The sequence below is a fragment of the Balaenoptera physalus genome, assembly GCF_965194825.1.
Source record: "Balaenoptera physalus genome assembly, chromosome: 15".
Lineage (NCBI taxonomy): Eukaryota > Metazoa > Chordata > Mammalia > Artiodactyla > Balaenopteridae > Balaenoptera > Balaenoptera physalus.
The window spans coordinates 88,204,984-88,221,022 of NC_138894.1; the positions used below are offsets into that span (position 1 = coordinate 88,204,984).

Here is a 16,039-nt window from a genome sequence, read left to right on the forward strand (position 1 = left end):
ATACTAAAAGCTGTCAAAGATATGGAAAAACTGGATTACTCATACATTGCTAGTTGGAATTTAAAATGAGAGAGCCAGTCTGGAAAATAGTTTGTCCTTTCTTTTTAAAACTATGTATGTGCTTACCATATGATCCAGCAGTTACACTCTTGGGCATTTATTCCAGTGAAATAAAAACTTATATTCACACAGAAACCTACAAATAAATGTTCATAGCAGCCCTATTAGTAACAGGCGAAACCTGGAAACAATACAAACGTCTTTCAGCAAGTGAATGGTTAAGCAAACTCTGGTGTATCTATATCATGGAATATGGCTCAACAATAAAAATAATCTAACCGTTGGTACACACAAAAACTTGGACAGATATCAAAGGAATTGTGTTAAGTGAAGGAAGGTAATCTCAAAAGTTTACATACTGTATGATTCTATTCACATAGCATTCTTGACATAACAAAATAAGAAAGATAGAGAACATATTAGTAGTTGTCAATGTTTAGGGATTAGTGGTTAGGGATGTACACAGAAACCTATAGATAAGTAGCAATAGATAAAAAGATGGATAGATGATAGATAGATAAATAGATAGGGATAGAGACATATACTTATAGATAGACAGCAAGAGAGTCCTGTATTGATGGAACAGTTCTGTGTCTCAATTGCACTTGTGATTACATGAAGCTATGCATTTGATAGAATTGTTTAGAATTATATAATCGCATAATTGAGTGCTTTTGAAAATGGTGAGATCTGAATAAGTTCTGTGAATTGTACCCATGTCAATTTACCAGTTTTAATATTGTGCAATAGTTATATAATATGCTACCACTGGAGGAGGTTTACTGAATAGTGCATGGGATCTACATGTTTATTTTTTGCAGCTTCCTTCAAATTTTTATTTCAAAATAATAAGTTTAAGAATATAATTAATGTTGTCACATGTTTACAGTAACAAAAATAATTTGATATCACATGTAAAAACAATTCTTATCTGTTCTCCTAACACATTAATCTAACTTACATGTTTTATTTTATTTTAAAATATTATATGGCATCATAAGACTTGTTATTACCCCAAGGGTCTAATGACTTCCTCCAATTCAAAGATAATTAGTGGACCCTGAGTAGGAAGTACTTAAGGTGATGCAATTATTATAGGTAGAAGTTTCATGATAAACATTGAAATATAAATTATTAATATTTATTGAACCTCGGTTTTCTGATGTCTGTTCAAATGATCTATTATGTCTTGATGGTGGCCTTGATCTCGAGTCTCAGACAAAAAGAATTATGGTTTCTCTTGTAATTTAACCTACATATTTAATCATGAGAAACTTTCACCCAAGGGATTTTCTTTTTTCCACTATTGCTTAACATGACTTTACTGAAGGAGGATTTCTCCCCTCAATTTGCCCTTTTAAATCTTCTCAAATGTTCCTTTAGGGTCATCTCATATTATTGTATGCATTATTTGGCAAAATTTCTCTTTATTTGATTCAGAAAAAAATCTGTCTTCAACATAATTTTTTTTCAACATAATTTTTAAATAAACTCTCATCTCTCTAGTCCAAGTACTGTAATATATACATGAAAAAAAGTTTCCATCTTGAAAGAGTAGTGTAGTTGCTGAAAATAACTATATTGTAATATAATGCATTCACTCTGCTTTACTGAACTTGAAAATATCGTACTGTTAAATGACAAAAATGATGAAGGAACATGTAGGGAGTCCGTGCAGAAAATCATCTTTCCTCATCAAATAAACGTGAAACAGATCTAACATGCTAGGTAAATACCTACCCATGGCTGAGTGAGCCTGGCTCCAGAAGTGGGCATCAGGTTAATTTCAGTGACTAGGTGGACAAATGTGGGCCTGTGCTGAAGGAGAGTCATTCCGTGTAGGTCTGTGATTGTTTCCCAGGCAGAACCTACAGAGGATTTTTAGTTTTTTCCTTCTTCTCCCCCCAGGAACAAAGCTTTTTACATCAAGTCTCACAGAGCACTCTATAGCTAAACAAAAATGTATTTAATGAAAAAAATGAGAAAAAGATGTCAAAAAATTTACAGTTTAAGATATGGAAGTCAATCAACTTGAACTTCTGTGTTTTAAAAATTATCTAAAAAGAGTGATTACAGCATGGATAATTGAAAAAAAAATGCAGGTCAGTATACCTCACGGGATCTCCTCATGGTTTACATAGATGGGTATATTTAAAATTTCACCTCTTTCGTCTGTATAGTTTTTACTTTTTAGGATTCTGGCTTTTTTTAATTGGGTGGTGTCCAAACAAATAACTTTATTATGATTCCCAGCTTACACAATTTCATCTGTTTTGTCATTATGTCTTAATCTGAGGTGGATGGTACATGAGATATTAATGTTATCACCATTTCATAGATGGTATAATTAAGACTCAGGAAAAGAGATGTGCCTATATCACACAGCTAATACAGGAAAGAGTTGAACTTCTAACTTCTCTCTTTCTGAAACCATAGCCTATGTTGTTTCTCTTATATTCTGCTGTATTAATGAACACTGTACTGCCTGAAATTGAAATATCTTTGAGCACACAGGGGAAAATGTGTTCTCTTTCTAGACTCCTAAAAAGCCATTGGACAACAGTCTTCTCTTTTTCCAGTTAATCCAAGTGATCTAGGAGGAAGGTCAAGTATAAAAAGAAGAACTGGAATTTAAACAAACTTTCAAAATCTAGGCATGCATTTTTGTTGTTGTTCTCCTCTGCCACTGGTACTTATCTTAACAGTGTTGTTATGCCAGCAATAAAAATATCAGAAGGCTTATTAAAGAGGAGTCTGGGAGTTTCTGTCATGGATTTTACATGGCAAAATTTTTCATAGCATTTGAAGGAGAATGGAAGTTCAAGATTCATCTCGTTTAACTTACTTCTCAGTAAATAATTTGCTTTAACAATAATATTGACTTCCTAGGAAGTTCATGGTATACAGATTTTACTATTTTTATTTATTATTTTTATTTTTATTTATTCTTTATTCTACAAAAAAAAAATTCTCTTAGAGGCATTATTGTCCATACTTTAAGATAAGGACCCTAAAACTCAGAGAGGTTAAGCAACTTAACCAATGGCATTGGTTAGTAGTTGGTGATGCTAAGACTTTTGTGTTTGGGTCTCTAGGTTGTTAAAAAAAGGAAAAAAATTGCTAAGATACACAGTTTTCTTCTTGGGTAGACGTTCAACATTTTAACTCAAGAAGACCCAGAGGGCAAAAACCTCATGGATGGGCCTGTCTCCTTCTTGGTTCCAGAGGAGGGACCTACCTTCATGGTTCTAGAAGGTAAGGCCCAGGGCCAAGGGATCAAGGTGCCCTGAGCTAAGGGACTAGGCCGGCTACACTGGTCTTCCTGGAAGGCAGGGCTATTATCCTGGGGAGCACAGTGGACAGAGCATTCAGTCAAAGTGTATTTTCTAGAGCTTTAAAATACAATAGAATTTTTCCTGCTAGGTTTTGGACTTGCTTGGGAACCATAACCTCAGAATGCTACAATATTTGAAGATAGAGTCTTTGCAGATGTAATTAAATTAAAATGAGATCATATTAGTGGGCTCTAATCCAATAATATTGGTGTCCTTATAAGAAGAGGAAATTTGGGCACAGATACAAAAGGAAGACAATGTGGCTACACAGGGAGAAGATAGCCGACTATAAGCCCAGGAGAGAGACCTAGAACAGACCCTTCCTTCACAGCCCTCAGAAGGAAACAACTGTTCCAACACCTGATCTCGCACTTCTAGGCGCCACAACTGTGAGAAAATAAAATTTTGTTGTTTAAGCCTCTCAGTCTGTGGTACTTTGTTATGGCAGCTGTAGCATACTAATATACCACCCCAAATGATGACTTTTTTCTGCACCTAATTTCAAACAAGGCTCGTGAGGTTAAAAGTAGTTCTAGGATATGTTAATGAATATCTGTCCATTTCTGAGAACATGCAGTTATATAGCTGTTCCTTATTTGAAGCCAATAAAATGTCAGAGTGACTTTAGTTGTATATTTTCTCCCTCCCTCCCTCCTTTCTTTCTTTCTTCCTTCCTTCCTCTCTTTCTTTCTTTCTTTCATTCTCTGAAACTTTAGCAGAAGCAATTATAAATGCACGCATGATATGGATGATGAAAAAAAAGGCACATCTGCCATTCAGTCTGGTGAATCAGAATAATAAGATTTTAAAGCTACTAAAACTTGAGAATGTATTCCAACCTGATGTTACATAATGTTTGTGGCTCAAGCCTTTACTTTGGTAGCAAGTGGATTCTTTTTTTAATTTTTGCTGTTATAAAAGTGAAATATTTATAATTTTGTATTTAAAAAAACATTTAAAGACCCTCGTACTAAGTTTCTTTTGACAGGGGATATTTATTATCAATCGTATAGAAATAAATCTCAAGAAAAAAAAAAACCTATTCACTTAAACATGACTGAATCATGAAGTAGCTCTTTTGAGTGGTGGAGTAGCCACAGAAGAGTCCTTCTGAATGTACCAAAATAGTTTTTAAGGACTGAGACACTTTACAGAAAAAAAATTTTTGAAAAATTTTATTATTTGGTTGTCTTAAACATTACTCATGGTAAACTCAATTGATATGTAATGGGCTTAAATAAAATTTAAAAAAAAAGTACAATTTTTCTTCACTAAGGAACTGGTAACATCTTCAGTATAGCCAAGTTAAGAGAATAATTTGTGAATGGAACTATTTTAAAAGTTTGAAAAACTCTATTTTTGTTTGAATGACAAAAAGGCTTCACCTTTGTGCAACCTGTCCACCGAGCTCACTTCTTGAGAGTGGAACTTTGCAGGATTCCAAAGCATACTCACTCACAGCTAGGGTCTCTGGTGGAGTAAACAACCTGCCAGCTGGGGATAGTGGTCCTGTTTCTGTATTGTTTAATTCTGAATTCCTCTTCATTCTGAGATTTTCAAGATCTTTTGCCCCTAGCTTGTACATCTCATGTTGTTCTTTTTTATACTGTCTGCTTTTAAATTTAGAGTGAGTATTATAGATCTGCTCCCTTTAAAGTTTTACTATAGTTCTCTCCTTTTGTCTACATACTTGCATATTATGCAACCCACTGGATATTTCTATTTGAATATTTATATATAAGTTACACACATACAGTTATGTCCAAAAGCAAATTGTAACAATCTCCCATACCTCCTATTTCCCTACTCCAAAAAAAAAAATCTGCTCTACCTCAAAGGATTTGTATATCACTGAGTCGTGAAGCTTTGCACAATATAAACATGCATATAACCTATCTTCTCCCCCTTTAATCCCCACACCCGCCCAAATCATTTTAAATTCTGTTCCCAAAATGTTAAAGGAAATATACTTTTGTTTGCTTGTTTGTTTACATTTCAAATCTCACCTCCATAGTTTAGGCCATTATCTTTGTATCAGTCACTCATGAGCTATATTATTTTGGATAGTAACTTTGAAAACTTATTTCAAATACTCAGCTCACACACACACAGACGTTCTGGATGTTTGTCATTGTATATGCCTTGAATTACGTATTCACCCCACTCATTGTATAGGTAAAACTTTGTCATCAGGGAATTGAATATGCTCCTCAATCCAAATGTAAAAATTACATTCTTTTATAAACTCAATTCTCAATTCCCAGATGTTATGCTCATTTGGCATCAGCCTAACTCCAACTCTTTTTGAAGTCTGAGATCGTAGTAATACCTGACTCCATTATCCCCCTCTTTCTTCATAGTAACTAGAGGAACAATTTTTGCACAAGTTTAGACAAGCCAGTAATCAAATGACAATCTTCCTGTTCCAAAGGAACAATAAAATCGACTCAAACAAAGACGCCATTGGGGTTGCCGTCAGGGACTATGGTTCTGGTTTTCGCCTCACTGTCAGAACGTACAGAAGCTGCAGGGAGGGCCTCTGGTGCCTGTGCAGCAGTTCAAGTGGAAGAGGAGTTGGTGTAATCCACCAATCCATCATGGCCTGTAGATGGTGAGGACCTGTTACCCCATACATATGGGTTATGACCCTCCTATTTTCACAGTTGTCACTTTAATTAAAAATAGCACAATTTATTTTATGGAATTGAAAGACAGTTTTCATTTTTCACATTGCTTTTACCAAACCATTAATGTATAAATAGTGTGAATCCTCAAACATATACGTACTGGATAATCTCTTAATAAACCTGAAAATAATTTTTCTTTTATTTAAAAAATTAATTTATTTATTTTTGGCTGCGTTGGGTCTTCTCTGCTGCGTGCAGGCTTGCTCTAGTGGCGGCGAGCGGGGGCTACTCTTCATTGCGGTGCACGGGCTTCTCATTGTGGTGGCTTCTCTTGTTGCGGAGCACGGGCTCTAGGCTCACAGGCTTCAGTAGCTGTGACACGCAGGCTTAGTAGTTGTGGCTCGCGGGCTCTAGAGTGCAGGCTCAGCAGTTGTGGCACATGGGCTTAGTTGCTCCACGGCATGTGAGATCTTCCTGGACCAGGGCTCAAACCCGTGTCCCCTGCATTGGCAGGAGAATTCTTAACCACTGTACCACCAGGGAAGTCCTGAAAATATTTTTTCATATTTAAAAAAGAACAAAGATATGTACTAAGTTGTGAGAATCAGAGGTAACATTTAAAGTGTTGAGCATAACATCACTAATCATTAGAGAAATGCAAATCAAAACTATGAGGTATCACCTCACACTGGTCAGAATGGCCATCATAAAAAATCTACAAACAATAAATGCTGCAGAGGGTGTGGAGAAAAGGGAACCCTCTTGCACTGTTGGTGGGAATGTCGTCGATTGATACAGCCACTATGGAGAACAGTATGGAGGTTCCTTAAAAAACTAAAAATAGAACTACCATGTGACCCAGCAATCCCACTACTGGGCACATACCCTGAGAAAACCATAATTCAAAAAGAATCATGTACCACAATGTTCACTGCAGCTCTATTTACAATAGCCAGGACATGGAAGCAACCTAAGTGTCCATAGACAGATGAATGGATAAAGAAGATGTGTCACATATATACAATGGAATATTACTTAGCCATAAAAAGAAATGAAATTGAGTTATTTGTAGTGAGGTGGATGGACCTAGAGACTGTCATACAGAGTGAAGTAAGTCAGAAAGAGAAAAACAAATACCGTATGCTAACACATATATATGGAATCAAAAAAAATAAAAAATGGTTCTGATGAACCTAGGGGCAGGACAGGAATAAAGACGCAGATGTAGAGAATGGATTTGATGACATGGGGAGGAGGGGGAAGGGTAAGCTGGGACGAAGTGAGACAGTGGCATGGACATATACACACTACCAAATGTAAAATAGATAGATAGTGGGAAGCAGCCGCATAGCACAGGGAGATCAGCTCAGTGCTTTATGACTACCTAGAGGGGTGGGATAGGGAGGGTGGGAGGGAGATGCAAGAGGGAGGAGATATGGGATGTATGTATACGTATAGCTGATTCACTTTGTTATAAAGCAGAAACTAACACACCATTGTAAAGCAGTTATACTCCAATAAAGATGTGAAATAAATAAATAAAAATAAAGTGTTGAGCATAATGTCCAGCTAATGGTAGGCTGGTTTCCTATGACTATTGGATATAATTTTTGTTTAAAATTTTTTTTTAATTATAAAAAAGAGTGAATTAATAAAATATTACTTCCTCTCATCCATCGTGCTAAGCCCACTTTAAATGACATTTTCCCTTCAAAATCTCTCTATATTCCCTGAAAATTCTGACTCCCTTTCCAGATATTCTCTTAGTAGTTGTTTCATATGTATGAGGACGAGAATGTGTTTGAATTAATAAATGCATTTAAAGAATTGTAAAGAAACTGTATGGGCAGTGCATATGGTTTGTGAATATTTGACATGTTTTGGAAAGGGCTTGCAGTTGAGTATAGCAAGAGAACATACTGCACAAAACTAGGAGAAGAAGGTGGAGTTTGCAATTGAAATTTAGGGGCAAAGGGAGATTAGGCCAAAATGTGGAAGCATTTTGATGAGTTTGGTCCTAATCAGCAAGTTTAAATTATCTTTAGATTTCCATGGCAGATCTCTAACCTCATTTCAATAGAGACCATATCTAACCAATGGTACAGTATAGTCTGACACTGCAGAAGAGTAGGTGAAGGTAAGAACTTAAAATTGCCACTGTGGTCTGACAGGATAATGGACAGAAGAATGGCTTGATAAAATATGGGACATGTAACATATCATGTAGAGGACACACTGAAGACTTTTCAGAGCTCAGGGAGGGAACAAGAAGAAAAGATGATTGGATTCTAGTCATTAATCTCCTAGATTATTTGTCACAGTGCCAGGAACATTATGGTTCCTGGGATAACACCTGATTTCATCAACCAAATATGCATATTTTACAGAACACTGCAGCCCCCAGGGATGTGTAAAAAATAAGGCATTTAAAAAATATCAGTTGGAAAGGGAATTATATGAAGCCAGTATTGCCATGCATGGATGATCTGAGGCACATTTCCCCCTTTCATGCAAATTTCTTTAAAATTTTCCCAGTTGATGAGGAAATATTAACTCCAAGAGTTAACAATAGTAGTAAGAAAGCCCATTTAAAAAGTGTCAGGACACTGTAGCTTCAAAGCACACACAAATGTTGTGATATTATGGTCTATTATGCACTGGAAAATTGAAAGCTTTTAAAATCATTCAAGCACTTTTAGTAGCCGGAGGAAAACATTATACTTCTCCCACATCAGGGAATAAAGGTACATATATATAGTAAGGACTTTAAAATTTGAATTGAAATAATGACCCTCTATTTTCACCCTGCAGTTTTGGTTCTAAATCATTCCCCAGGAATCCTATTTATTTATTTGTTTGTCACTTTTATTTTTATTTTTTTCATAAAAGAAAACCACTGCTGAAATTTGGATACCTGAGCTGGATTTATTTACCTAAACAAAAGTTAATGCCTTTGGGCTTCCCTGGTGGCGCAGTGGTTGAGAGTCTGCCTGCCAATGCAGGGGACGCGGGTTCGATCCCTGGTCTGGGAAGATCCCACATGCCGCGGAGCGGCTGGGCCCGTGAGCCACAATTACTGAGCCTGCGCGTCTGGAGCCTGTGCTCCGCAACAGGAGAGGCCGCGATAATGGGAGGCCTGCGCACCGCGATGAAGAGTGGCCCCCGCTTGCCACAACTGGAGAAAGCCCTCGCACAGAAACGAAGACCCAACACAGCCATAAATAAATAAATAAATAAAAATTAAAAGTTAATGCCTTTGAGAGGCTACTTTCAGCATGAATATATAAGGATGTTTGCAAATCCTCTCCCCTCCAAACTAAAACTGTACAACACTATCAAAAATAATCATTTCAATGTTCTGAAAATTAACCATAACCAACTACTGAACTTTGTGTAAGAGACTGGGAAACTGTGTTCTTGCCTGGAGTTGACACCATCCCTCCCACCCTGGTTCTGGAGATTTAAGCTGTGAAAATCAGCATCTTCACTGCTGGAAGGGGCCAGATTCATTTGGAGCAGAGGGGAGGAGAAAAGTTTCTTAAAATCCAGTGTGTATTTTATACTTATAGCCATAGCAATTCAAAAGGACCATATTTTAAGTGAACAATAGCCACATATGCCTGGTGGCTTCCTTAGCTCTATGTTAATAGGCCACCAATTCCTTTTAAATAGACTAAATAAATGTTGATATACTCTGACGCTTCCTCTCTGTGCTTTTTTCATGGTTCTATTCAGACCCACAACACTGCACGTAGGGATGACAACCACAGAGATACAAGGTCCTTCCATACCTGCGACTCTGCAATGGTACATTAGGGTGGCATATAGTTCTTCCCCATCCAATACATTTTTACAAACTTTTGACCCCAACAATTATGACCACCACATTGATTGAAATTGAAACTTTACTCCAATCACCCAGTTAAAATAAGTGTTTTCTTATTTCCATATAATCATATTAAGTTTGCCATTGATATCCTCATTGAACTTCAAGTCTCAGCTTAAAAGAAACTCTTTTATGGAGTTTAGTGAAAGTTAATTATCCAGGCTGAAAAAACTAATTTCTTTCCCTAAATATTTCTAGAAATACATACACACATATATAAAAAGTTATAATGCATATTTTATTTTAACAAAGTTCTTCATCACATTTTTTGTGTGCATGCATGATGTTTGTGTTTGATATTTTTTAGCCTATCTGACTGTCACACTGAGCTATAATTTCCTTCAAGGAAAGATACAGTCATAAGTCTGTACTTATGTTAGTATCTTCAGAATATAGCATAGAGGTGAGTGTATTAGCTCAATACATTTTGCTTAATTTAAAATTGTAAGACTATAAATAAATTTTTCAGCTAAATGCTCAAAAAGTGGACATAAAATTGTTTTAACAAGAATAGAGAGTTGGGGACTTCCCTGGTGGCACAGTGGTTAAGAATCTGCCTGCCAATGCAGGGGACACAGGTTTAAGCCCTGGTCCGGGAAGATCCCACATGCTGCAGAGCAACTAAGCCCATGCGCCACAACTACTGAGGCTGCTCTCTAGAGCCCGCAAGCCACAACTACTGAAGCCCGTGCGCCTAGAGCCCGTGCCCCACAACGAGAGAAGCCACTGCAATGAGAAGCCCGCGCACTGCAATGAAGAGTAGCCCCCTCTCGCCACAATTAGAGAAAGCCCGCACGCAGCAATGAAGACCCAATGCAAAAAAAAAAAAAAAACGAAAGACCCAATGCAGCCATAAATAAATAAATTTATTAAAAAAAGAATAGAGAAATGCATGTAACAAGATTTCTTTGAATTATACAGTAGACCATGTTCCAGCATTTCCACAATAGTGACATTCATGCAGACCAAGGTAAACCTTGGAGCATCTTCTCCACATGGAACACAAATCCTTCTGCAAGGGACTGATGAAAAAATCGATAAATATTTTATACCTCAGAGTTACTGATTTCATTAAGTGGTTATTTGAGATGTGATTTTGTAAATGCAGGTGAAATTTGCATAACATTACAATTCAGTATTTTAAAGTGTACACTCTGGGGGCATTTAGTATGTGCACAGTGTTGTGTAACCACCCTTTTTCTAGTTTCAAAACGTTTTCATCACTCCAGAAAAACAACCCATAGCTAAGTAAACACTCCCTATTTCCCCATGCCCCTTTCCTCTGGTAACCGCTAATCTGCTTTCTGTCTCAATGTATTTGTCTATTCCGAATATATCATATAAAAGGAAACATGCAATATATGATCTTTTGTTTCTGGCTTCTTAGACTTAGCACAAGGTTTTCATGGTCTATCTGCATTGTAGTGTGTATCAGTATTTTATTTCTATTTATTGCTGATTAATATTAATGTGTATGTAATACCACATTTTGTCATTACCTTATTGGTCATTTCACTAGACATTCTATCCATTATTGAAAGTGATATATTGAAGTCTCTAAATATTATTAAATATATTTAATTCTGTCAATGTTTGCTACATATATTTTGGGACTTTGGTGTTTATAATTGTTACATCTTCTTTATGAATTGACCCCTTTATCAATATATTGTATAATGCCTTGTCTTTCTCTTAAAATAACTTCTGACATAAAATATACTTGGTTCAATATTGGTGTAAAGTCTTCAGCTCTTTATGGTTACTATTTGTATAGAATATCTCTTCTCATGCTTTCCCTTTCAACCTATTAGTGTCTTAGGGACTAAAATGAGTCTTTTATGGGTGGCATATAGCTGGATATTGTGGTTTTCATCAATTGTGCCAGTCTCTGTCATTTATTTGGTGAACTTATCCATTTACATTTAAAATGAATGCTGGTATTGAAGAACTTTTCACACTGTTGATTTGTTTTCTGTATATCATAAATATTGTCTTCCTCATTTACTCCAGTACTGTCTTATTTTGTGTTGTATTGAATTTTTATAGCGTACCATTTCGATTCCTTCTTCGTTTCCTTCACTGTATATTTTTTCAGTTATCTTCTTTGTGGTTACCATGAGGATTATAGTTAATGTCTTAAATTTATATCCGTCTAGTATAAATTGATACCAACTTAGTTTCAATAGTATACTTGAACTCTCTCCCACCCTTTATATTGTTATTGTCACAAATAACATATTTATACATTGTGTGCTTATCAACATAGATATGTAATTACCGTTTTATGCATTTGTCTTAAATCATAGAGAACTAAATGACAAAACTAAAAGCCTAGAGGTAATTTTATAGACCAATAATATTAGTGTTTATATTTATCTGTATAGTTAACTTTACTATTGATCTCTATTTCTTTGTATGACTGTGAGTCACTATACACTGTCCTTTTTTTTCCCCCAGCCTGAAAGACTCCCTTCAATATTTCTTGTAGGACAGGTCTACTAGAGACACACACCCTTAGCATTTGTTTATCTGAGAATATTTTAATATCTCCTTCCTTAAAAGATAATTTTTCTAAATATAGAATTCTTGGTTAACAGTTTTTTGGGTTTTTTTTTTCCAGCACTTTAAAAATATTGTCTCACTGCCTTCTGGTCTACATGGTTTCAGATGAGAAATTGGCTGTTTAGCTTAGTGAGGATCACTTGACGAGTCACTTTTCTCTTGCTGCTTTCAAGTCTGTCTTTGGCTTTTGAAAATTTGATTATAATGTGTCTCAGTGTGGATGTTTTTTAGTTTATCCTGCTTGGGATTTATTGAGCTTCTTGGATATGTAAATTCACATTTTGCATCAAGTAATGTTTTGGCCATAATTTTTTCAAATAGTTTTTTCTGACCCTTTCTTCTCCTTCTGGGACTCTAATATTAGTACTAATGTGAGTAAGTTTAATGTTTGGTAGGTCCCTAGGCTATCAAGTTTTTCATTTTGTTTTTGGTTTTGCTTCACTGACTGGGTAATTTTAATTGTCCTAATTTCAAGTTTACCGATTCTTTTTTTTTTTGTCTGCTCAAATCTTCTGTTGAATCTGTCTGTAGAATTTTCTAATTCAGCTTCTGTACTTTCAACTTTGAATTTCTGTTTGGTTCATTTTTATGCTTTCTATCTCTTTATTGATATTCCTTACTGGCTCATATACTGTTTCCCTGATTTGTTTTAGTTTTTTTAATCCATGATTTATTTCATCTATCTGGGCATTTTTAAGACAGATAATTTAAAATATTTGCCTAGTAGGTCCAATAACTGGGCTTCCTTAGGAATGGTTTCTATCATTTTTGCTTTCCTGTAAGAGCCAAAATTTCCTATTTTTTGTATGCTTTATAGTTTTTCATTGAGAAATGAACATTTTGGATATTGTAATGCGGTAATTGGAAATCAGATTTTCTCCTTTTCCCAGGGATTGCTGTTGTGCCCTGATGAAGGTTGTTGTTTTTTAGTTTAGTGACTTTTCCAAACTAATTTTTGCAAAGACTATGTTCCTTGTCATGTGTTGTTAGGAAGTTTCTGTTCTGTTTTCTCCACGGTCAGCCAGTGACATGAAAGAGATTTACTTAAATGCCTGAATTAAATAATAAATAAATGAATGAATGAATGAATGATGGGGAATTCTGTCTCTAAATCCCTTGATCAACACTGCAAGGGAAGCTACTTAAGCTACTGAGAATTGAAGTAATGGTGAGCCTCTATGCCATCCCCTTAGGGAACCATCAAGTACATCAAAACCCACAGGCCCACTTTTTGCAGGACAAGGTCCCTGTAGTCCAATTTTGCACAAGAAAAATCTTACCAGGAATATGGGACACCATCCCTATAGTTGCCTACTGCCGGGAAAATTGTACCCACTACTCAAAATGTCAAACCTCACCAAAATTTACAACCCTCTTTCTGCATCAAGCACTCTCTAAAATTCTGCAAATATTCAAGTAGCCAGAGTTTCTCTAGTTTAAATAGTTGAGTCAGATAATTCTTGAGCTAAATAGTGTTTTTGATAGAGGGATGGATTTCAGGATCTTCCTGTCCTGCATCTTCTGTGAGATCAAAGATGTGAATTTTTTATGCTATTTTCAATCATTGTCTGCTTTATTTTTCCTTTATTTATTTATTTAACCTTAATAGTTTTTTTTTTAGAGTAGTTTTAGAATTACAGAAAAAGTGAGTGGAAAATACAGAGTTCCCATATACCCTTTCCCCTATACATGTACAGTCTCCTCCACTATCAACATACCTCACCACAGTGGTACATATGTTACAATCAATGAACCTACATTAACTCATGGTTATCACTTAAAGTCCATATGTTACTTTGTTCTTCACTCAGTGTTGTACATTGTACAGATTATACAAATGTACAATTCCATGTATCCACAATTGTAGTATCATACAAAATGATTTCTTTGACTCTAAAATCCTCTTTGCTATGCTTGTTCATCCTTATATCATCCCTAAATCCTGTCAACCACTGACCTTTTTACTGGTTCCATAGAATTGTCTTTTCCAGAATGTCATATAGTTGGAATCTTATACTATTTAGCTTTTTTGACTGGTTTCTTTCACTTAGAAAAATGCATTACAGGATCCTCCATGTCTTTTCATGGCTTGATAGCTTCTTTCTTTTTGGTGCTGAATAATATTCCATTGTCTGGATGGACCATGGTTCATGTATCCGTTCACCTACTGAAGGAAATCTTGGTTGCTTCCCTGTTTTGAAATGACAAAACAAGAATAAAGCTTCTATAAACATATGAATATGTTTATATAAAAATGAATGAGTAAAGCTGCTATAAACATCCATGTGTATGCTTTTATATGCACATAGACTTTTAATTCATTTGATAAAATACCAAGGAGTGTGATTGCTGCATTGTATGGTAAGAATCTGTGTAGTTTTGCAAGAAACCACCAAACTGTCTTGCAGAGTGGTTGTACAATTTAGCTTTCCCACCAGCAATGAAAGAGAGTCCCTGGTGCTCCACATTCTTGCCAGCATTTTGTCTTGCCATGTTTTAGATTTTAGTCATTCTCTTGGGTTTATAGTGGTATCTTTTTTAAATTTGCCTTTTCCTAATGACATGAAATTGAACATCTTTTCATGGTTATTTTCCATATGATCTAGTGTCTGTGAGGTTTTTGTTTACTTTTAAATTAGGTTTTTCATTTTCTTGTCATTGAGTTCTAAGTGTTCTTTGTATATTTTGGATAATGGTTCTTTATCATATGTGTCTTTGCAAATATTTTTTTTCCAGTTGGTGGCTTGTCTTATTCTCTTATCAGTGTTTTTCACAGAGCAGAAGTTCTACATTTTAATGAAGTTCAGCTTATCAAATTTTCCTTCATGGCTCATGTCTTTGGTGTTGTATCTAAAAAGTTATCACCATACCCAGTATCATCTAGATACTTTCCTATCTTATCATCTAAGACTTTATAGTTTTACATTTTACATTAAGATCCATGTTCCATTTTGAATTAATTTTTGTAAGGGGTATAAGGTCTGTGTCTGGATTTACTTATTTATCTTTTGGCATGTGGATGTCCAGTTGTTCAGCAACATTTGCTGAAATGACTGTCTTTACTCCTTTGTGTTGCCTTTGCTCCTTCGTCAAGGATCAGTAGACTATATTTTTGTAGATCTGTTTCTGAGCCCTCTATTCTGTTCCATGAATCTATTTGTCTATTATTTCATCTGTACTGCACTCTTTTGATTACTGTAGCTTTACAGTATGTCTTGAAGTCAAGTATTGTCAGTCCTCCAACTTTGTCCTTCTCCTTCAATATTGTATTGACAACTCTGGGTCTTTTGCCTCTCCATATAAATTATGGAATCAGTTTGTTGATAATCATAAAATAACTTGCTAGGATTTTGATTGGTAATGCATTGACTCTATAGATCAAGTTGAGAAGAGCTGACATCTTGAGAAAACTGACAATATTATTCATTCCTCTTCATGAACATGATATATGTCTCCATTTATTTAGTTCTTTTTGATTGATTTTTAATGCCATATTCCCCTTTTTGCATTTAAAAATTATTCTCCTGTGTACATTCTTTTACTACCTGAATCTTCCTCTAAGCACCCTG

The 16,039-nt window shown here is 35.5% G+C and overlaps 1 long non-coding RNA gene across 1 annotated transcript; it reads right to left on the bottom strand.

Annotated features, from left to right (window-relative positions):
- Nucleotides 1-4,049: 4,049 nt before the first annotated feature.
- Nucleotides 4,050-9,349, bottom strand: LOC309643757. The gene is made up of 2 exons (XR_014254057.1): nucleotides 9,277-9,349; nucleotides 4,050-8,973 (listed from the first exon to the last, which is right to left on the bottom strand). It is a non-coding gene; the product is annotated as an uncharacterized lncRNA (long non-coding RNA).
- Nucleotides 9,350-16,039: the final 6,690 nt, after the last annotated feature.